Source organism: Crinia signifera, chromosome 11, assembly GCF_055691185.1.
Source record: "Crinia signifera chromosome 11, ASM5569118v1, whole genome shotgun sequence".
In the NCBI taxonomy this organism is placed as follows: Eukaryota; Metazoa; Chordata; class Amphibia; order Anura; family Myobatrachidae; genus Crinia; species Crinia signifera.
Genome location: NC_139227.1, coordinates 22328127 through 22353133, shown reverse-complemented (window position 1 = coordinate 22353133; position 25007 = coordinate 22328127).

Here is a 25007-nt window from a genome sequence, read left to right as displayed (position 1 = left end):
TTTTTTTCTGACTGCGGTTTCAAAACCATGCACCAGAATCCACTTCTTTCAACTCAGTAATACATTTTGGATGTGTACCTAGAGTTTAAAGCAGAAAAACAGGAACTTTTAGAATTTTCATTTTTTGACCAAAACGACAGCCCCGGGGGTTATAAACATGTTGATATGGATGTGATTTTTTTTCTGACTGCGGTTTCAAAACCATGCACCAGAATCCACTTCTTTCAACTCAGTAATACATTTTGGATGTGTACCTAGAGTTTAAAGCAGAAAAACAGGAACTTTTAGAATTTTCATTTTTTGACCAAAACGACAGCCCCGGGAGTTATAAAAATGTTGATATATATGTGATTTTTTTTTTCTGACTGCGGTTTCAAAACCATGCACCAGAATCCACTTCTTTCAAGTCAGTAATACATTTTGGATGTGTACCTAGAGTTTAAAGCAGAAAAAATTGAACTTTTAGAATTTTCATTTTTTGACCAAAACGACAGCCCCGGGGGTTATAAACATGTTGATATGGTTGTGATTTTTTTTCTGACTGCAGTTTCAAAACCATGCACCAGAATCCACTTCTTTCAAGTCAGTAATACATTTTGAATGTGTACCTAGAGTTTAAAGCAGAAAAAAAGGAACTTTTAGAATTTTCATTTTTTTGATCAGAACGACAGCCCCGGGGGTTATAAACATGTTGATATGGGTGTGATTTTTTTTCTGACTGCGGTTTCAAAACCATGCACCAGAATCCACTTCTTGGTACTTGTGAGTTATCTGGACGCCCGATTTTTTGATTGTATGCCTTAAGTTAAGGCATACAATCAGATGCGATGCGTTATCGCATCGCATCGCATCGCATGCGACCATCGGATGCGATGACCCGATTTTTCCATAGGAATCAATGTTAAAATGATTCCTATGGAAAAAGGGGTCCTTTTCATACCCCTACTATCCAAGTGGGCATGGAGTTGGATATAAACCTGTGGCGAGCGTAGCGAGCCACCGAGCCTGAAGCGTGGCGAGCGAAGCGAGCCCCGCGAGGGGACGGTATTCCGTGTCCCCTCGCGGGGCTCGCTACGCTCGCCACGCTTCGGGCTCGGTGGCTCGCTACGCTCGCCACAGGTTTATATCCAACTCCATGCCCACTTGGATAGTAGGGGTATGAAAAGGACCCCTTTTTCCCATTGAATTCCATGTTAAAATGGACTCAGTCCATTTTAACATTGATTCCTATGGAAAAATCGGGTCATCGCATCGCATCGCATCGCATCCGATGGTCGCATGCGATGCGATGCGATGTGCCCGATCCGACCCGATTTTGAAATCGGGCGTCCGGATAACTCACAAGTACCCACTTCTTTCAACTCAGTAATACATTTTGGATGTGTACCTAGAGTTTAAAGCAGAAAAAAAGGAACTTTTAGAATTTTCATTTTTTGACCAAAACGACAGCCCCGGGGGATATAAACATGTTGATATGGATGTGATTTTTTTTCTGACTGCGGTTTCAAAACCATGCACCAGAATCCACTTCTTTCAAGTCAGTAATACATTTTGAATGTGTACCTAGAGTTTAAAGCAGAAAAACAGGAACTTTTAGAATTTTCATTTTTTGACCAAAACGACAGCCCCGGGGGTTATAAACATGTTGATATGGTTGTGATTTTTTTTCTGACTGCGGTTTCAAAACCATGCACCAGAATGCACTTCTTTCAAGTCAGTAATACATTTTGGATGTGTACCTAGAGTTTAAAGCAGAAAAACAGGAACTTTTAGAATTTTCATTTTTTGACCAGAACGACAGCCCCGGGGGTTATAAAGATGTTGATATGGATGTGATTTTTTTTCTGACTGCGGTTTCAAAACCATGCACCAGAATCCACTTCTTTCAACTCAGTAATACATTTTGGATGTGTACCTAGAGTTTAAAGCAGAAAAACAGGAACTTTTAGAATTTTCATTTTTTGACCAAAACGACAGCCCCGGGGGTTATAAACATGTTGATATGGATGTGATTTTTTTTCTGACTGCGGTTTCAAAACCATGCACCAGAATCCACTTCTTTCAACTCAGTAATACATTTTGGATGTGTACCTAGAGTTTAAAGCAGAAAAACAGGAACTTTTAGAATTTTCATTTTTTGACCAAAACGACAGCCCCGGGAGTTATAAAAATGTTGATATATATGTGATTTTTTTTTCTGACTGCGGTTTCAAAACCATGCACCAGAATCCACTTCTTTCAAGTCAGTAATACATTTTGGATGTGTACCTAGAGTTTAAAGCAGAAAAAATTGAACTTTTAGAATTTTCATTTTTTGACCAAAACGACAGCCCCGGGGGTTATAAACATGTTGATATGGTTGTGATTTTTTTTCTGACTGCGGTTTCAAAACCATGCACCAGAATGCACTTCTTTCAAGTCAGTAATACATTTTGGATGTGTACCTAGAGTTTAAAGCAGAAAAACAGGAACTTTTAGAATTTTCATTTTTTTGACCAGAACGACAGCCCCGGGGGTTATAAACATGTTGATATGGATGTGATTTTTTTTCTGACTGCGGTTTCAAAACCATGCACCAGAATGCACTTCTTTCAAGTCAGTAATACATTTTGGATGTGTACCTAGAGTTTAAAGCAGAAAAACAGGAACTTTTAGAATTTTCATTTTTTGACCAGAACGACAGCCCCGGGGGTTATAAACATGTTGATATGGATGTGATTTTTTTTCTGACTGCGGTTTCAAAACCATGCACCAGAATCCACTTCTTTCAACTCAGTAATACATTTTGGATGTGTACCTAGAGTTTAAAGCAGAAAAACAGGAACTTTTAGAATTTTCATTTTTTGACCAAAACGACAGCCCCGGGGGTTATAGACATGTTGATATGGATGTGATTTTTTTTCTGACTGCGGTTTCAAAACCATGCACCAGAATCCACTTCTTTCAACTCAGTAATACATTTTGGATGTGTACCTAGAGTTTAAAGCAGAAAAACAGGAACTTTTAGAATTTTCATTTTTTGACCAAAACGACAGCCCCGGGGGTTATAAACATGTTGATATGGATGTGATTTTTTTTCTGACTGCGGTTTCAAAACCATGCACCAGAATCCACTTCTTTCAACTCAGTAATACATTTTGGATGTGTACCTAGAGTTTAAAGCAGAAAAACAGGAACTTTTAGAATTTTCATTTTTTGACCAAAACGACAGCCCCGGGGGTTATAAACATGTTGATATGGATGTGATTTTTTTTCTGACTGCGGTTTCAAAACCATGCACCAGAATCCACTTCTTTCAACTCAGTAATACATTTTGGATGTGTACCTAGAGTTTAAAGCAGAAAAACAGGAACTTTTAGAATTTTCATTTTTTGACCAAAACGACAGCCCCGGGAGTTATAAAAATGTTGATATATATGTGATTTTTTTTTCTGACTGCGGTTTCAAAACCATGCACCAGAATCCACTTCTTTCAAGTCAGTAATACATTTTGGATGTGTACCTAGAGTTTAAAGCAGAAAAAACTGAACTTTTAGAATTTTCATTTTTTGACCAAAACGACAGCCCCGGGGGTTATAAAAATGTTGATATGGATGTGATTTTTTTTCTGACTGCGGTTTCAAAACCCTGCACCAGAATCCACTTCTTTCAAGTCAGTAATACATTTTGGATGTGTACCTAGAGTTTAGAGCAGAAAAAACGGAACTTTTAGAATTTTCATTTTTTGACCAAAACGACAGCCCCGGGGGTTATAAACATGTTGATATGGTTGTGATTTTTTTTCTGACTGCGGTTTCAAAACCATGCACCAGAATCCACTTCTTTCAACTCAGTAATACATTTTGGATGTGTACCTAGAGTTTAAAGCAGAAAAACAGGAACTTTTAGAATTTTCATTTTTTGACCAAAACGACAGCCCCGGGGGTTATAAACATGTTGATATGGTTGTGATTTTTTTTCTGACTGCGGTTTCAAAACCATGCACCAGAATGCACTTCTTTCAAGTCAGTAATACATTTTGGATGTGTACCTAGAGTTTAAAGCAGAAAAACAGGAACTTTTAGAATTTTCATTTTTTGACCAGAACGACAGCCCCGGGGGTTATAAACATGTTGATATGGATGTGATTTTTTTTCTGACTGCGGTTTCAAAACCATGCACCAGAATCCACTTCTTTCAACTCAGTAATACATTTTGGATGTGTACCTAGAGTTTAAAGCAGAAAAACAGGAACTTTTAGAATTTTCATTTTTTGACCAAAACGACAGCCCCGGGAGTTATAAAAATGTTGATATATATGTGATTTTTTTTTCTGACTGCGGTTTCAAAACCATGCACCAGAATCCACTTCTTTCAAGTCAGTAATACATTTTGGATGTGTACCTAGAGTTTAAAGCAGAAAAAACTGAACTTTTAGAATTTTCATTTTTTGACCAAAACGACAGCCCCGGGGGTTATAAAAATGTTGATATGGATGTGATTTTTTTTTCTGACTGCGGTTTCAAAACCATGCACCAGAATCCCCTTTTTTCAACTCAGTAATACATTTTGGATGTGTACCTAGAGTTTAAAGCAGAAAAACAGGAACTTTTAGAATTTTCATTTTTTGACCAAAACGACAGCCCCGGGGGTTATAAACATGTTGATATGGGTGTGATTTTTTTTCTGACTGCGGTTTCAAAACCATGCACCAGAATCCACTTCTTTCAACTCAGTAATACATTTTGGATGTGTACCTAGAGTTTAAAGCAGAAAAAAAGGAACTTTTAGAATTTTCATTTTTTGACCAAAACGACAGCCCCGGGGGTTATAAACATGTTGATATGGATGTGATTTTTTTTCTGACTGCGGTTTCAAAACCATGCACCAGAATCCACTTCTTTCAAGTCAGTAATACATTTTGAATGTGTACCTAGAGTTTAAAGCAGAAAAACAGGAACTTTTAGAATTTTCATTTTTTGACCAAAACGACAGCCCCGGGGGTTATAAACATGTTGATATGGTTGTGATTTTTTTTCTGACTGCGGTTTCAAAACCATGCACCAGAATGCACTTCTTTCAAGTCAGTAATACATTTTGGATGTGTACCTAGAGTTTAAAGCAGAAAAACAGGAACTTTTAGAATTTAAATTTTTTGACCAGAACGACAGCCCCGGGGGTTATAAACATGTTGATATGGATGTGATTTTTTTTCTGACTGCGGTTTCAAAACCATGCACCAGAATCCACTTCTTTCAACTCAGTAATACATTTTGGATGTGTACCTAGAGTTTAAAGCAGAAAAACAGGAACTTTTAGAATTTTCATTTTTTGACCAAAACGACAGCCCCGGGGGTTATAAACATGTTGATATGGATGTGATTTTTTTTCTGACTGCGGTTTCAAAACCATGCACCAGAATCCACTTCTTTCAACTCAGTAATACATTTTGGATGTGTACCTAGAGTTTAAAGCAGAAAAACAGGAACTTTTAGAATTTTCATTTTTTGACCAAAACGACAGCCCCGGGAGTTATAAAAATGTTGATATATATGTGATTTTTTTTTCTGACTGCGGTTTCAAAACCATGCACCAGAATCCACTTCTTTCAAGTCAGTAATACATTTTGGATGTGTACCTAGAGTTTAAAGCAGAAAAAATTGAACTTTTAGAATTTTCATTTTTTGACCAAAACGACAGCCCCGGGGGTTATAAACATGTTGATATGGTTGTGATTTTTTTTCTGACTGCGGTTTCAAAACCATGCACCAGAATCCACTTCTTTCAAGTCAGTAATACATTTTGAATGTGTACCTAGAGTTTAAAGCAGAAAAAAGGAACTTTTAGAATTTTCATTTTTTGACCAAAACGACAGCCCCGGGGTATATAAACATGTTGATATGGATGTGATTTTTTTTCTGACTGCGGTTTCAAAACCATGCACCAGAATCCACTTCTTTCAAGTCAGTAATACATTTTGAATGTGTACCTAGAGTTTAAAGCAGAAAAACAGGAACTTTTAGAATTTTCATTTTTTTGATCAGAACGACAGCCCCGGGGGTTATAAACATGTTGATATGGGTGTGATTTTTTTTCTGACTGCGGTTTCAAAACCATGCACCAGAATCCACTTCTTTCAACTCAGTAATACATTTTGGATGTGTACCTAGAGTTTAAAGCAGAAAAAAAGGAACTTTTAGAATTTTCATTTTTTGACCAAAAAGACAGCCCCGGGGGTTATAAACATGTTGATATGGATGTGATTTTTTTTCTGACTGCGGTTTCAAAACCATGCACCAGAATCCACTTCTTTCAAGTCAGTAATACATTTTGAATGTGTACCTAGAGTTTAAAGCAGAAAAACAGGAACTTTTAGAATTTTCATTTTTTGACCAAAACGACAGCCCCGGGGGTTATAAACATGTTGATATGGTTGTGATTTTTTTTCTGACTGCGGTTTCAAAACCATGCACCAGAATGCACTTCTTTCAAGTCAGTAATACATTTTGGATGTGTACCTAGAGTTTAAAGCAGAAAAACAGGAACTTTTAGAATTTTCATTTTTTGACCAGAACGACAGCCCCGGGGGTTATAAACATGTTGATATGGATGTGATTTTTTTTCTGACTGCGGTTTCAAAACCATGCACCAGAATCCACTTCTTTCAACTCAGTAATACATTTTGGATGTGTACCTAGAGTTTAAAGCAGAAAAACAGGAACTTTTAGAATTTTCATTTTTTGACCAAAACGACAGCCCCGGGGGTTATAAACATGTTGATATGGATGTGATTTTTTTTCTGACTGCGGTTTCAAAACCATGCACCAGAATCCACTTCTTTCAACTCAGTAATACATTTTGGATGTGTACCTAGAGTTTAAAGCAGAAAAACAGGAACTTTTAGAATTTTCATTTTTTGACCAAAACGACAGCCCCGGGAGTTATAAAAATGTTGATATATATGTGATTTTTTTTCTGACTGCGGTTTCAAAACCATGCACCAGAATCCACTTCTTTCAAGTCAGTAATACATTTTGGATGTGTACCTAGAGTTTAAAGCAGAAAAAATTGAACTTTTAGAATTTTCATTTTTTGACCAAAACGACAGCCCCGGGGGTTATAAACATGTTGATATGGTTGTGATTTTTTTTCTGACTGCGGTTTCAAAACCATGCACCAGAATGCACTTCTTTCAAGTCAGTAATACATTTTGGATGTGTACCTAGAGTTTAAAGCAGAAAAACAGGAACTTTTAGAATTTTCATTTTTTTGACCAGAACGACAGCCCCGGGGGTTATAAACATGTTGATATGGATGTGATTTTTTTTCTGACTGCGGTTTCAAAACCATGCACCAGAATGCACTTCTTTCAAGTCAGTAATACATTTTGGATGTGTACCTAGAGTTTAAAGCAGAAAAACAGGAACTTTTAGAATTTTCATTTTTTTCCAGAACGACAGCCCCGGGGGTTATAAACATGTTGATATGGATGTGATTTTTTTTCTGACTGCGGTTTCAAAACCATGCACCAGAATCCACTTCTTTCAACTCAGTAATACATTTTGGATGTGTACCTAGAGTTTAAAGCAGAAAAACAGGAACTTTTAGAATTTTCATTTTTTAACCAAAACGACAGCCCCGGGGGTTATAAACATGTTGATATGGATGTGATTTTTTTTCTGACTGCGGTTTCAAAACCATGCACCAGAATCCACTTCTTTCAACTCAGTAATACATTTTGGATGTGTACCTAGAGTTTAAAGCAGAAAAACAGGAACTTTTAGAATTTTCATTTTTTGACCAAAACGACAGCCCCGGGGGTTATAAACATGTTGATATGGATGTGATTTTTTTTCTGACTGCGGTTTCAAAACCATGCACCAGAATCCACTTCTTTCAACTCAGTAATACATTTTGGATGTGTACCTAGAGTTTAAAGCAGAAAAACAGGAACTTTTAGAATTTTCATTTTTTGACCAAAACGACAGCCCCGGGAGTTATAAAAATGTTGATATATATGTGATTTTTTTTCTGACTGCGGTTTCAAAACCATGCACCAGAATCCACTTCTTTCAAGTCAGTAATACATTTTGGATGTGTACCTAGAGTTTAAAGCAGAAAAAATTGAACTTTTAGAATTTTCATTTTTTGACCAAAACGACAGCCCCGGGGGTTATAAACATGTTGATATGGTTGTGATTTTTTTTCTGACTGCGGTTTCAAAACCATGCACCAGAATGCACTTCTTTCAAGTCAGTAATACATTTTGGATGTGTACCTAGAGTTTAAAGCAGAAAAACAGGAACTTTTAGAATTTTCATTTTTTTGACCAGAACGACAGCCCCGGGGGTTATAAACATGTTGATATGGATGTGATTTTTTTTCTGACTGCGGTTTCAAAACCATGCACCAGAATGCACTTCTTTCAAGTCAGTAATACATTTTGGATGTGTACCTAGAGTTTAAAGCAGAAAAACAGGAACTTTTAGAATTTTCATTTTTTTCCAGAACGACAGCCCCGGGGGTTATAAACATGTTGATATGGATGTGATTTTTTTTCTGACTGCGGTTTCAAAACCATGCACCAGAATCCACTTCTTTCAACTCAGTAATACATTTTGGATGTGTACCTAGAGTTTAAAGCAGAAAAACAGGAACTTTTAGAATTTTCATTTTTTAACCAAAACGACAGCCCCGGGGGTTATAAACATGTTGATATGGATGTGATTTTTTTTCTGACTGCGGTTTCAAAACCATGCACCAGAATCCACTTCTTTCAACTCAGTAATACATTTTGGATGTGTACCTAGAGTTTAAAGCAGAAAAACAGGAACTTTTAGAATTTTCATTTTTTGACCAAAACGACAGCCCCGGGGGTTATAAACATGTTGATATGGATGTGATTTTTTTTCTGACTGCGGTTTCAAAACCATGCACCAGAATCCACTTCTTTCAACTCAGTAATACATTTTGGATGTGTACCTAGAGTTTAAAGCAGAAAAACAGGAACTTTTAGAATTTTCATTTTTTGACCAAAACGACAGCCCCGGGAGTTATAAAAATGTTGATATATATGTGATTTTTTTTCTGACTGCGGTTTCAAAACCATGCACCAGAATCCACTTCTTTCAAGTCAGTAATACATTTTGGATGTGTACCTAGAGTTTAAAGCAGAAAAAATTGAACTTTTAGAATTTTCATTTTTTGACCAAAACGACAGCCCCGGGGGTTATAAACATGTTGATATGGTTGTGATTTTTTTTCTGACTGCGGTTTCAAAACCATGCACCAGAATGCACTTCTTTCAAGTCAGTAATACATTTTGGATGTGTACCTAGAGTTTAAAGCAGAAAAACAGGAACTTTTAGAATTTTCATTTTTTTGACCAGAACGACAGCCCCGGGGGTTATAAACATGTTGATATGGATGTGATTTTTTTTCTGACTGCGGTTTCAAAACCATGCACCAGAATGCACTTCTTTCAAGTCAGTAATACATTTTGGATGTGTACCTAGAGTTTAAAGCAGAAAAACAGGAACTTTTAGAATTTTCATTTTTTTCCAGAACGACAGCCCCGGGGGTTATAAACATGTTGATATGGATGTGATTTTTTTTCTGACTGCGGTTTCAAAACCATGCACCAGAATCCACTTCTTTCAACTCAGTAATACATTTTGGATGTGTACCTAGAGTTTAAAGCAGAAAAACAGGAACTTTTAGAATTTTCATTTTTTAACCAAAACGACAGCCCCGGGGGTTATAGACATGTTGATATGGATGTGATTTTTTTTCTGACTGCGGTTTCAAAACCATGCACCAGAATCCACTTCTTTCAACTCAGTAATACATTTTGGATGTGTACCTAGAGTTTAAAGCAGAAAAACAGGAACTTTTAGAATTTTCATTTTTTGACCAAAACGACAGCCCCGGGGGTTATAAACATGTTGATATGGATGTGATTTTTTTTCTGACTGCAGTTTCAAAACCATGCACCAGAATCCACTTCTTTCAACTCAGTAATACATTTTGGATGTGTACCTAGAGTTTAAAGCAGAAAAAACTGAACTTTTAGAATTTTCATTTTTTGACCAAAACGACAGCCCCGGGGGTTATAAACATGTTGATATAGATGTGATTTTTTTTCTGACTGCGGTTTCAAAACCATGCACCAGAATCCACTTCTTTCAACTCAGTAATACATTTTGGATGTGTACCTAGAGTTTAAAGCAGAAAAACAGGAACTTTTAGAATTTTCATTTTTTGACCAAAACGACAGCCCCGGGGGTTATAAACATGTTGATATGGAGGTGATTTTTTTTCTGACTGCGGTTTCAAAACCATGCACCAGAATCCACTTCTTTCAACTCAGTAATACATTTTGGATGTGTACCTAGAGTTTAAAGCAGAAAAACAGGAACTTTTAGAATTTTCATTTTTTGACCAAAACGACAGCCCCGGGAGTTATAAAAATGTTGATATATATGTGATTTTTTTTTCTGACTGCGGTTTCAAAACCATGCACCAGAATCCACTTCTTTCAAGTCAGTAATACATTTTGGATGTGTACCTAGAGTTTAAAGCAGAAAAAACTGAACTTTTAGAATTTTCATTTTTTGACCAAAACGACAGCCCCGGGGGTTATAAAAATGTTGATATGGATGTGATTTTTTTTCTGACTGCGGTTTCAAAACCCTGCACCAGAATCCACTTCTTTCAACTCAGTAATACATTTTGGATGTGTACCTAGAGTTTAAAGCAGAAAAAACGGAACTTTTTGAATTTTCATTTTTTGACCAAAACGACAGCCCCGGGGGTTATAAACATGTTGATATGGTTGTGATTTTTTTTCTGACTGCGGTTTCAAAACCATGCACCAGAATCCACTTCTTTCAACTCAGTAATACATTTTGGATGTGTACCTAGAGTTTAAAGCAGAAAAACAGGAACTTTTAGAATTTTCATTTTTTGACCAAAACGACAGCCCCGGGGGTTATAAACATGTTGATATGGTTGTGATTTTTTTTCTGACTGCGGTTTCAAAACCATGCACCAGAATGCACTTCTTTCAAGTCAGTAATACATTTTGGATGTGTACCTAGAGTTTAAAGCAGAAAAACAGGAACTTTTAGAATTTTCATTTTTTGACCAAAACGACAGCCCCGGGGGTTATAAACATGTTGATATGGATGTGATTTTTTTTCTGACTGCGGTTTCAAAACCATGCACCAGAATCCACTTCTTTCAACTCAGTAATACATTTTGGATGTGTACCTAGAGTTTAAAGCAGAAAAACAGGAACTTTTAGAATTTTCATTTTTTGACCAAAACGACAGCCCCGGTGGTTATAAACATGTTGATATGGATGTGATTTTTTTTCTGACTGCGGTTTCAAAACCATGCACCAGAATCCACTTCTTTCAACTCAGTAATACATTTTGGATGTGTACCTAGAGTTTAAAGCAGAAAAACAGGAACTTTTAGAATTTTCATTTTTTGACCAAAACGACAGCCCCGGGAGTTATAAAAATGTTGATATATATGTGATTTTTTTTTTCTGACTGCGGTTTCAAAACCATGCACCAGAATGCACTTCTTTCAAGTCAGTAATACATTTTGGATGTGTACCTAGAGTTTAAAGCAGAAAAACAGGAACTTTTAGAATTTTCATTTTTTGACCAGAACGACAGCCCCGGGGGTTATAAACATGTTGATATGGATGTGATTTTTTTTCTGACTGCGGTTTCAAAACCATGCACCAGAATCCACTTCTTTCAACTCAGTAATACATTTTGGATGTGTACCTAGAGTTTAAAGCAGAAAAACAGGAACTTTTAGAATTTTCATTTTTTGACCAAAACGACAGCCCCGGGGGGAATAAACATGTTGATATGGGTGTGATTTTTTTTCTGACTGCGGTTTCAAAACCATGCACCAGAATCCACTTCTTTCAACTCAGTAATACATTTTGGATGTGTACCTAGAGTTTAAAGCAGAAAAAAAGGAACTTTTAGAATTTTCATTTTTTGACCAAAACGACAGCCCCGGGAGTTATAAAAATGTTGATATATATGTGATTTTTTTTTCTGACTGCGGTTTCAAAACCATGCACCAGAATCCACTTCTTTCAAGTCAGTAATACATTTTGGATGTGTACCTAGAGTTTAAAGCAGAAAAAACTGAACTTTTAAAATTTTCATTTTTTGACCAAAACGACAGCCCCGGGGGTTATAAAAATGTTGATATGGATGTGATTTTTTTTCTGACTGCGGTTTCAAAACCATGCACCAGAATCCACTTCTTTCAACTTAGTAATACATTTTGGATGTGTACCTAGAGTTTAAAGCAGAAAAACAGGAACTTTTAGAATTTTCATTTTTTGACCAAAACGACAGCGCCGGGGGTTATAAACATGTTGATATGGATGTGATTTTTTTTCTGACTGCGGTTTCAAAACCATGCACCAGAATCCACTTCTTTCAACTCAGTAATACATTTTGGATGTGTACCTAGAGTTTAAAGCAGAAAAACAGGAACTTTTAGAATTTTCATTTTTTGACCAAAACGACAGCCCCGGGGGTTATAAACATGTTGATATGGAGGTGATTTTTTTTCTGACTGCGGTTTCAAAACCATGCACCAGAATCCACTTCTTTCAACTCAGTAATACATTTTGGATGTGTACCTAGAGTTTAAAGCAGAAAAACAGGAACTTTTAGAATTTTCATTTTTTGACCAAAACGACAGCCCCGGGAGTTATAAAAATGTTGATATATATGTGATTTTTTTTTCTGACTGCGGTTTCAAAACCATGCACCAGAATCCACTTCTTTCAAGTCAGTAATACATTTTGGATGTGTACCTAGAGTTTAAAGCAGAAAAAACTGAACTTTTAGAATTTTCATTTTTTGACCAAAACGACAGCCCCGGGGGTTATAAAAATGTTGATATGGATGTGATTTTTTTTCTGACTGCGGTTTCAAAACCCTGCACCAGAATCCACTTCTTTCAACTCAGTAATACATTTTGGATGTGTACCTAGAGTTTAAAGCAGAAAAAACGGAACTTTTAGAATTTTCATTTTTTGACCAAAACGACAGCCCCGGGGGTTATAAACATGTTGATATGGTTGTGATTTTTTTTCTGACTGCGGTTTCAAAACCATGCACCAGAATCCACTTCTTTCAACTCAGTAATACATTTTGGATGTGTACCTAGAGTTTAAAGCAGAAAAACAGGAACTTTTAGAATTTTCATTTTTTGACCAAAACGACAGCCCCGGGGGTTATAAACATGTTGATATGGTTGTGATTTTTTTTCTGACTGCGGTTTCAAAACCATGCACCAGAATGCACTTCTTTCAAGTCAGTAATACATTTTGGATGTGTACCTAGAGTTTAAAGCAGAAAAACAGGAACTTTTAGAATTTTCATTTTTTGACCAAAACGACAGCCCCGGGGGTTATAAACATGTTGATATGGATGTGATTTTTTTTCTGACTGCGGTTTCAAAACCATGCACCAGAATCCACTTCTTTCAACTCAGTAATACATTTTGGATGTGTACCTAGAGTTTAAAGCAGAAAAACAGGAACTTTTAGAATTTTCATTTTTTGACCAAAACGACAGCCCCGGTGGTTATAAACATGTTGATATGGATGTGATTTTTTTTCTGACTGCGGTTTCAAAACCATGCACCAGAATCCACTTCTTTCAACTCAGTAATACATTTTGGATGTGTACCTAGAGTTTAAAGCAGAAAAACAGGAACTTTTAGAATTTTCATTTTTTGACCAAAACGACAGCCCCGGGAGTTATAAAAATGTTGATATATATGTAATTTTTTTTTTCTGACTGCGGTTTCAAAACCATGCACCAGAATGCACTTCTTTCAAGTCAGTAATACATTTTGGATGTGTACCTAGAGTTTAAAGCAGAAAAACAGGAACTTTTAGAATTTTCATTTTTTGACCAGAACGACAGCCCCGGGGGTTATAAACATGTTGATATGGATGTGATTTTTTTTCTGACTGCGGTTTCAAAACCATGCACCAGAATCCACTTCTTTCAACTCAGTAATACATTTTGGATGTGTACCTAGAGTTTAAAGCAGAAAAACAGGAACTTTTAGAATTTTCATTTTTTGACCAAAACGACAGCCCCGGGGGGTATAAACATGTTGATATGGGTGTGATTTTTTTTCTGACTGCGGTTTCAAAACCATGCACCAGAATGCACTTCTTTCAAGTCAGTAATACATTTTGGATGTGTACCTAGAGTTTAAAGCAGAAAAACAGGAACTTTTAGAATTTTCATTTTTTGACCAAAACGACAGCCCCGGGGGTTATAAACATGTTGATATGGATGTGATTTTTTTTCTGACTGCGGTTTCAAAACCATGCACCAGAATCCACTTCTTTCAACTCAGTAATACATTTTGGATGTGTACCTAGAGTTTAAAGCAGAAAAACAGGAACTTTTAGAATTTTCATTTTTTGACCAAAACGACAGCCCCGGTGGTTATAAACATGTTGATATGGATGTGATTTTTTTTCTGACTGCGGTTTCAAAACCATGCACCAGAATCCACTTCTTTCAACTCAGTAATACATTTTGGATGTGTACCTAGAGTTTAAAGCAGAAAAACAGGAACTTTTAGAATTTTCATTTTTTGACCAAAACGACAGCCCCGGGGGTTATAAACATGTTGATATGGATGTGATTTTTTTTCTGACTGCGGTTTCAAAACCATGCACCAGAATCCACTTCTTTCAACTCAGTAATACATTTTGGATGTGTACCTAGAGTTTAAAGCAGAAAAACAGGAACTTTTAGAATTTTCATTTTTTGACCAAAACGACAGCCCCGGGAGTTATAAAAATGTTGATATATATGTGATTTTTTTTCTGACTGCGGTTTCAAAACCATGCACCAGAATCCACTTCTTTCAAGTCAGTAATACATTTTGGATGTGTACCTAGAGTTTAAAGCAGAAAAAACGGAACTTTTAGAATTTTCATTTTTTGACCAAAACGACAGCCCCGGGGGTTATAAACATGTTGATATGGATGTGATTTTTTTTCTGACTGCGGTTTCAAAACCATGCACCAGAATCCACTTCTTTCAACTCAGTAATACATTTTGGATGTGTACCTAGAGTTTAAAGCAGAAAAACAGGAACTTTTAGAATTTTCATTTTTTGACCAAAACGACAGCCCCGGTGGTTATAAACATGTTGATATGGATGTGATTTTTTTTCTGACTGCGGTTTCAAAACCATGCACCAGAATCCACTTCTTTCAACTCAGTAATACATTTTGGATGTGTACCTAGAGTTTAAAGCAGAAAAACAGGAACTTTTAGAATTTTCATTTTTTGACCAAAACGACAGCCCCGGGGGTTATAAACATGTTGATATGGATGTGATTTTTTTTCTGACTGCGGTTTCAAAACCATGCACCAGAATCCACTTCTTTCAACTCAGTAATACATTTTGGATGTGTACCTAGAGTTTAAAGCAGAAAAACAGGAACTTTTAGAATTTTCATTTTTTGACCAAAACGACAGCCCCGGGAGTTATAAAAATGTTGATATATATGTGATTTTTTTTTCTGACTGCGGTTTCAAAACCATGCACCAGAATCCACTTCTTTCAAGTCAGTAATACATTTTGGATGTGTACCTAGAGTTTAAAGCAGAAAAAACGGAACTTTTAGAATTTTCATTTTTTGACCAAAACGACAGCCCCGGGGGTTATAAACATGTTGATATGGATGTGATTTTTTTTCTGACTGCGGTTTCAAAACCATGCACCAGAATCCACTTCTTTCAACTCAGTAATACATTTTGGATGTGTACCTAGAGTTTAAAGCAGAAAAACAGGAACTTTTAGAATTTTCATTTTTTGACCAAAACGACAGCCCCGGGGGTTATAAACATGTTGATATGGATGTGATTTTTTTTCTGACTGCGGTTTCAAAACCATGCACCAGAATCCACTTCTTTCAACTCAGTAATACATTTTGGATGTGTACCTAGAGTTTAAAGCAGAAAAACAGGAACTTTTAGAATTTTCATTTTTTGACCAAAACGACAGCCCCGGGAGTTATAAAAATGTTGATATATATGTGATTTTTTTTCTGACTGCGGTTTCAAAACCATGCACCAGAATCCACTTCTTTCAAGTCAGTAATACATTTTGGATGTGTACCTAGAGTTTAAAGCAGAAAAAATTGAACTTTTAGAATTTTCATTTTTTGACCAAAACGACAGCCCCGGGGGTTATAAACATGTTGATATGGTTGTGATTTTTTTTCTGACTGCGGTTTCAAAACCATGCACCAGAATGCACTTCTTTCAAGTCAGTAATACATTTTGGATGTGTACCTAGAGTTTAAAGCAGAAAAACAGGAACTTTTAGAATTTTCATTTTTTTGACCAGAACGACAGCCCCGGGGGTTATAAACATGTTGATATGGATGTGATTTTTTTTCTGACTGCGGTTTCAAAACCATGCACCAGAATGCACTTCTTTCAAGTCAGTAATACATTTTGGATGTGTACCTAGAGTTTAAAGCAGAAAAACAGGAACTTTTAGAATTTTCATTTTTTTCCAGAACGACAGCCCCGGGGGTTATAAACATGTTGATATGGATGTGATTTTTTTTCTGACTGCGGTTTCAAAACCATGCACCAGAATCCACTTCTTTCAACTCAGTAATACATTTTGGATGTGTACCTAGAGTTTAAAGCAGAAAAACAGGAACTTTTAGAATTTTCATTTTTTAACCAAAACGACAGCCCCGGGGGTTATAGACATGTTGATATGGATGTGATTTTTTTTCTGACTGCGGTTTCAAAACCATGCACCAGAATCCACTTCTTTCAACTCAGTAATACATTTTGGATGTGTACCTAGAGTTTAAAGCAGAAAAACAGGAACTTTTAGAATTTTCATTTTTTGACCAAAACGACAGCCCCGGGGGTTATAAACATGTTGATATGGATGTGATTTTTTTTCTGACTGCAGTTTCAAAACCATGCACCAGAATCCACTTCTTTCAACTCAGTAATACATTTTGGATGTGTACCTAGAGTTTAAAGCAGAAAAAACTGAACTTTTAGAATTTTCATTTTTTGACCAAAACGACAGCCCCGGGGGTTATAAACATGTTGATATAGATGTGATTTTTTTTCTGACTGCGGTTTCAAAACCATGCACCAGAATCCACTTCTTTCAACTCAGTAATACATTTTGGATGTGTACCTAGAGTTTAAAGCAGAAAAACAGGAACTTTTAGAATTTTCATTTTTTGACCAAAACGACAGCCCCGGGGGTTATAAACATGTTGATATGGAGGTGATTTTTTTTCTGACTGCGGTTTCAAAACCATGCACCAGAATCCACTTCTTTCAACTCAGTAATACATTTTGGATGTGTACCTAGAGTTTAAAGCAGAAAAACAGGAACTTTTAGAATTTTCATTTTTTGACCAAAACGACAGCCCCGGGAGTTATAAAAATGTTGATATATATGTGATTTTTTTTTCTGACTGCGGTTTCAAAACCATGCACCAGAATCCACTTCTTTCAAGTCAGTAATACATTTTTGATGTGTACCTAGAGTTTAAAGCAGAAAAAACTGAACTTTTAGAATTTTCATTTTTTGACCAAAACGACAGCCCCGGGGGTTATAAAAATGTTGATATGGATGTGATTTTTTTTCTGACTGCGGTTTCAAAACCCTGCACCAGAATCCACTTCTTTCAACTCAGTAATACATTTTGGATGTGTACCTAGAGTTTAAAGCAGAAAAAACGGAACTTTTTGAATTTTCATTTTTTGACCAAAACGACAGCCCCGGGGGTTATAAACATGTTGATATGGTTGTGATTTTTTTTCTGACTGCGGTTTCAAAACCATGCACCAGAATCCACTTCTTTCAACTCAGTAATACATTTTGGATGTGTACCTAGAGTTTAAAGCAGAAAAACAGGAACTTTTAGAATTTTCATTTTTTGACCAAAACGACAGCCCCGGGGGTTATAAACATGTTGATATGGTTGTGATTTTTTTTCTGACTGCGGTTTCAAAACCATGCACCAGAATGCACTTCTTTCAAGTCAGTAATACATTTTGGATGTGTACCTAGAGTTTAAAGCAGAAAAACAGGAACTTTTAGAATTTTCATTTTTTGACCAAAACGACAGCCCCGGGGGTTATAAACATGTTGATATGGATGTGATTTTTTTTCTGACTGCGGTTTCAAAACCATGCACCAGAATCCACTTCTTTCAACTCAGTAATACATTTTGGATGTGTACCTAGAGTTTAAAGCAGAAAAACAGGAACTTTTAGAATTTTCATTTTTTGACCAAAACGACAGCCCCGGTGGTTATAAACATGTTGATATGGATGTGATTTTTTTTCTGACTGCGGTTTCAAAACCATGCACCAGAATCCACTTCTTTCAACTCAGTAATACATTTTGGATGTGTACCTAGAGTTTAAAGCAGAAAAACAGGAACTTTTAGAATTTTCATTTTTTGACCAAAACGACAGCCCCGGGAGTTATAAAAATGTTGATATATATGTGATTTTTTTTTTCTGACTGCGGTTTCAAAACCATGCACCAGAATGCACTTCTTTCAAGTCAGTAATACATTTTGGATGTGTACCTAGAGTTTAAAGCAGAAAAACAGGAACTTTTAGAATTTTCATTTTTTGACCAGAACGACAGCCCCGGGGGTTATAAACATGTTGATATGGATGTGATTTTTTTTCTGACTGCGGTTTCAAAACCATGCACCAGAATCCACTTCTTTCAACTCAGTAATACATTTTGGATGTGTACCTAGAGTTTAAAGCAGAAAAACAGGAACTTTTAGAATTTTCATTTTTTGACCAAAACGACAGCCCCGGGGGGTATAAACATGTTGATATGGGTGTGATTTTTTTTCTGACTGCGGTTTCAAAACCATGCACCAGAATCCACTTCTTTCAACTCAGTAATACATTTTGGATGTGTACCTAGAGTTTAAAGCAGAAAAAAAGGAACTTTTAGAATTTTCATTTTTTGACCAAAACGACAGCCCCGGGAGTTATAAAAATGTTGATATATATGTGATTTTTTTTTCTGACTGCGGTTTCAAAACCATGCACCAGAATCCACTTCTTTCAAGTCAGTAATACATTTTGGATGTGTACCTAGAGTTTAAAGCAGAAAAAACTGAACTTTTAAAATTTTCATTTTTTGACCAAAACGACAGCCCCGGGGGTTATAAAAATGTTGATATGGATGTGATTTTTTTTCTGACTGCGGTTTCAAAACCATGCACCAGAATCCACTTCTTTCAACTTAGTAATACATTTTGGATGTGTACCTAGAGTTTAAAGCAGAAAAACAGGAACTTTTAGAATTTTCATTTTTTGACCAAAACGACAGCGCCGGGGGTTATAAACATGTTGATATGGATGTGATTTTTTTTCTGACTGCGGTTTCAAAACCATGCACCAGAATCCACTTCTTTCAACTCAGTAATACATTTTGGATGTGTACCTAGAGTTTAAAGCAGAAAAACAGGAACTTTTAGAATTTTCATTTTTTGACCAAAACGACAGCCCCGGGGGTTATAAACATGTTGATATGGAGGTGATTTTTTTTCTGACTGCGGTTTCAAAACCATGCACCAGAATCCACTTCTTTCAACTCAGTAATACATTTTGGATGTGTACCTAGAGTTTAAAGCAGAAAAACAGGAACTTTTAGAATTTTCATTTTTTGACCAAAACGACAGCCCCGGGAGTTATAAAAATGTTGATATATATGTGATTTTTTTTTCTGACTGCGGTTTCAAAACCATGCACCAGAATCCACTTCTTTCAAGTCAGTAATACATTTTGGATGTGTACCTAGAGTTTAAAGCAGAAAAAACTGAACTTTTAGAATTTTCATTTTTTGACCAAAACGACAGCCCCGGGGGTTATAAAAATGTTGATATGGATGTGATTTTTTTTCTGACTGCGGTTTCAAAACCCTGCACCAGAATCCACTTCTTTCAACTCAGTAATACATTTTGGATGTGTACCTAGAGTTTAAAGCAGAAAAAACGGAACTTTTAGAATTTTCATTTTTTGACCAAAACGACAGCCCCGGGGGTTATAAACATGTTGATATGGTTGTGATTTTTTTTCTGACTGCGGTTTCAAAACCATGCACCAGAATCCACTTCTTTCAACTCAGTAATACATTTTGGATGTGTACCTAGAGTTTAAAGCAGAAAAACAGGAACTTTTAGAATTTTCATTTTTTGACCAAAACGACAGCCCCGGGGGTTATAAACATGTTGATATGGTTGTGATTTTTTTTCTGACTGCGGTTTCAAAACCATGCACCAGAATGCACTTCTTTCAAGTCAGTAATACATTTTGGATGTGTACCTAGAGTTTAAAGCAGAAAAACAGGAACTTTTAGAATTTTCATTTTTTGACCAAAACGACAGCCCCGGGGGTTATAAACATGTTGATATGGATGTGATTTTTTTTCTGACTGCGGTTTCAAAACCATGCACCAGAATCCACTTCTTTCAACTCAGTAATACATTTTGGATGTGTACCTAGAGTTTAAAGCAGAAAAACAGGAACTTTTAGAATTTTCATTTTTTGACCAAAACGACAGCCCCGGTGGTTATAAACATGTTGATATGGATGTGATTTTTTTTCTGACTGCGGTTTCAAAACCATGCACCAGAATCCACTTCTTTCAACTCAGTAATACATTTTGGATGTGTACCTAGAGTTTAAAGCAGAAAAACAGGAACTTTTAGAATTTTCATTTTTTGACCAAAACGACAGCCCCGGGAGTTATAAAAATGTTGATATATATGTAATTTTTTTTTTCTGACTGCGGTTTCAAAACCATGCACCAGAATGCACTTCTTTCAAGTCAGTAATACATTTTGGATGTGTACCTAGAGTTTAAAGCAGAAAAACAGGAACTTTTAGAATTTTCATTTTTTGACCAGAACGACAGCCCCGGGGGTTATAAACATGTTGATATGGATGTGATTTTTTTTCTGACTGCGGTTTCAAAACCATGCACCAGAATCCACTTCTTTCAACTCAGTAATACATTTTGGATGTGTACCTAGAGTTTAAAGCAGAAAAACAGGAACTTTTAGAATTTTCATTTTTTGACCAAAACGACAGCCCCGGGGGGTATAAACATGTTGATATGGGTGTGATTTTTTTTCTGACTGCGGTTTCAAAACCATGCACCAGAATGCACTTCTTTCAAGTCAGTAATACATTTTGGATGTGTACCTAGAGTTTAAAGCAGAAAAACAGGAACTTTTAGAATTTTCATTTTTTGACCAAAACGACAGCCCCGGGGGTTATAAACATGTTGATATGGATGTGATTTTTTTTCTGACTGCGGTTTCAAAACCATGCACCAGAATCCACTTCTTTCAACTCAGTAATACATTTTGGATGTGTACCTAGAGTTTAAAGCAGAAAAACAGGAACTTTTAGAATTTTCATTTTTTGACCAAAACGACAGCCCCGGTGGTTATAAACATGTTGATATGGATGTGATTTTTTTTCTGACTGCGGTTTCAAAACCATGCACCAGAATCCACTTCTTTCAACTCAGTAATACATTTTGGATGTGTACCTAGAGTTTAAAGCAGAAAAACAGGAACTTTTAGAATTTTCATTTTTTGACCAAAACGACAGCCCCGGGAGTTATAAAAATGTTGATATATATGTGATTTTTTTTTCTGACTGCGGTTTCAAAACCATGCACCAGAATCCACTTCTTTCAAGTCAGTAATACATTTTGGATGTGTACCTAGAGTTTAAAGCAGAAAAAACTGAACTTTTAAAATTTTCATTTTTTGACCAAAACGACAGCCCCGGGAGTTATAAAAATGTTGATATGGATGTGATTTTTTTTCTGACTGCGGTTTCAAAACCATGCACCAGAATCCACTTCTTTCAACTTAGTAATACATTTTGGATGTGTACCTAGAGTTTAAAGCAGAAAAACAGGAACTTTTAGAATTTTCATTTTTTGACCAAAACGACAGCGCCGGGGGTTATAAACATGTTGATATGGATGTGATTTTTTTTCTGACTGCGGTTTCAAAACCATGCACCAGAATCCACTTCTTTCAACTCAGTAATACATTTTGGATGTGTACCTAGAGTTTAAAGCAGAAAAACAGGAACTTTTAGAATTTTCATTTTTTGACCAAAACGACAGCCCCGGGAGTTATAAAAATGTTGATATATATGTGATTTTTTTTCTGACTGCTGTTTCAAAACCATGCACCAGAATCCCCTTCTTTCAAGTCAGTAATACATTTTGGATGTGTACCTAGAGTTTAAAGCAGAAAAAACTGAACTTTTAGAATTTTCATTTTTTGACCAAAACGACAGCCCCGGGGGTTATAAACATGTTGATATGGTTGTGATTTTTTTTCTGACTGCGGTTTCAAAACCATGCACCAGAATCCACTTCTTTCAACTCAGTAATACATTTTGGATGTGTACCTAGAGTTTAAAGCAGAAAAACAGGAACTTTTAGAATTTTCATTTTTTGACCAAAACGACAGCCCCGGGGGTTATAAACATGTTGATATGGATGTGATTTTTTTTCTGACTGCGGTTTCAAAACCATGCACCAGAATCCACTTCTTTCAACTCAGTAATACATTTTGGATGTGTACCTAGAGTTTAAAGCAGAAAAACAGGAACTTTTAGAATTTTCATTTTTTGACCAAAACGACAGCCCCGGGAGTTATAAAAATGTTGATATATATGTGATTTTTTTTTCTGACTGCGGTTTCAAAACCATGCACCAGAATCCACTTCTTTCAAGTCAGTAATACATTTTGGATGTGTACCTAGAGTTTAAAGCAGAAAAACAGGAACTTTTAGAATTTTCATTTTTTGACCAGAACGACAGCCCCGGGGGTTATAAACATGTTGATATGGATGTGATTTTTTTTCTGACTGCGGTTTCAAAACCATGCACCAGAATCCACTTCTTTCAACTCAGTAATACATTTTGGATGTGTACCTAGAGTTTAAAGCAGAAAAACAGGAACTTTTAGAATTTTCCTTTTTTGACCAAAACGACAGCCCCGGGAGTTATAAAAATGTTGATATATATGTGATTTTTTTTTCTGACTGCGGTTTCAAAACCATGCACCAGAATCCACTTCTTTCAAGTCAGTAATACATTTTGGATGTGTACCTAGAGTTTAAAGCAGAAAAAAAGGAACTTTTAGAATTTTCATTTTTTGACCAAAACGACAGCCCCGGGGGATATAAACATGTTGATATGGATGTGATTTTTTTTCTGACTGCGGTTTCAAAACCATGCACCAGAATCCACTTCTTTCAAGTCAGTAATACATTTTGAATGTGTACCTAGAGTTTAAAGCAGAAAAACAGGAACTTTTAGAATTTTCATTTTTTTGATCAGAACGACAGCCCCGGGGGTTATAAACATGTTGATATGGGTGTGATTTTTTTTCTGACTGCGGTTTCAAAACCATGCACCAGAATCCACTTCTTTCAACTCAGTAATACATTTTGGATGTGTACCTAGAGTTTAAAGCAGAAAAAAAGGAACTTTTAGAATTTTCATTTTTTGACCAAAACGACAGCCCCGGGGGTTATAAACATGTTGATATGGATGTGATTTTTTTTCTGACTGCGGTTTCAAAACCATGCACCAGAATCCACTTCTTTCAAGTCAGTAATACATTTTGAATGTGTACCTAGAGTTTAAAGCAGAAAAACAGGAACTTTTAGAATTTTCATTTTTTGACCAAAACGACAGCCCCGGGGGTTATAAACATGTTGATATGGTTGTGATTTTGTTTCTGACTGCGGTTTCAAAACCATGCACCAGAATGCACTTCTTTCAAGTCAGTAATACATTTTGGATGTGTACCTAGAGTTTAAAGCAGAAAAACAGGAACTTTTAGAATTTTCATTTTTTGACCAGAACGACAGCCCCGGGGGTTATAAACATGTTGATATGGATGTGATTTTTTTTCTGACTGCGGTTTCAAAACCATGCACCAGAATCCACTTCTTTCAACTCAGTAATACATTTTGGATGTGTACCTAGAGTTTAAAGCAGAAAAACAGGAACTTTTAGAATTTTCATTTTTTGACCAAAACGACAGCCCCGGGGGTTATAAACATGTTGATATGGATGTGATTTTTTTTCTGACTGCGGTTTCAAAACCATGCACCAGAATCCACTTCTTTCAACTCAGTAATACATTTTGGATGTGTACCTAGAGTTTAAAGCAGAAAAACAGGAACTTTTAGAATTTTCATTTTTTGACCAAAACGACAGCCCCGGGAGTTATAAAAATGTTGATATATATGTGATTTTTTTTCTGACTGCGGTTTCAAAACCATGCACCAGAATCCACTTCTTTCAAGTCAGTAATACATTTTGGATGTGTACCTAGAGTTTAAAGCAGAAAAAATTGAACTTTTAGAATTTTCATTTTTTGACCAAAACGACAGCCCCGGGGGTTATAAACATGTTGATATGGATATGATTTTTTTTCTGACTGCGGTTTCAAAACCATGCACCAGAATGCACTTCTTTCAAGTCAGTAATACATTTTGGATGTGTACCTAGAGTTTAAAGCAGAAAAACAGGAACTTTTAGAATTTTCATTTTTTTCCAGAACGACAGCCCCGGGGGTTATAAACATGTTGATATGGATGTGATTTTTTTTCTGACTGCGGTTTCAAAACCATGCACCAGAATCCACTTCTTTCAACTCAGTAATACATTTTGGATGTGTACCTAGAGTTTAAAGCAGAAAAACAGGAACTTTTAGAATTTTCATTTTTTGACCAAAACGACAGCCCCGGGGGTTATAGACATGTTGATATGGATGTGATTTTTTTTCTGACTGCGGTTTCAAAACCATGCACCAGAATCCACTTCTTTCAACTCAGTAATACATTTTGGATGTGTACCTAGAGTTTAAA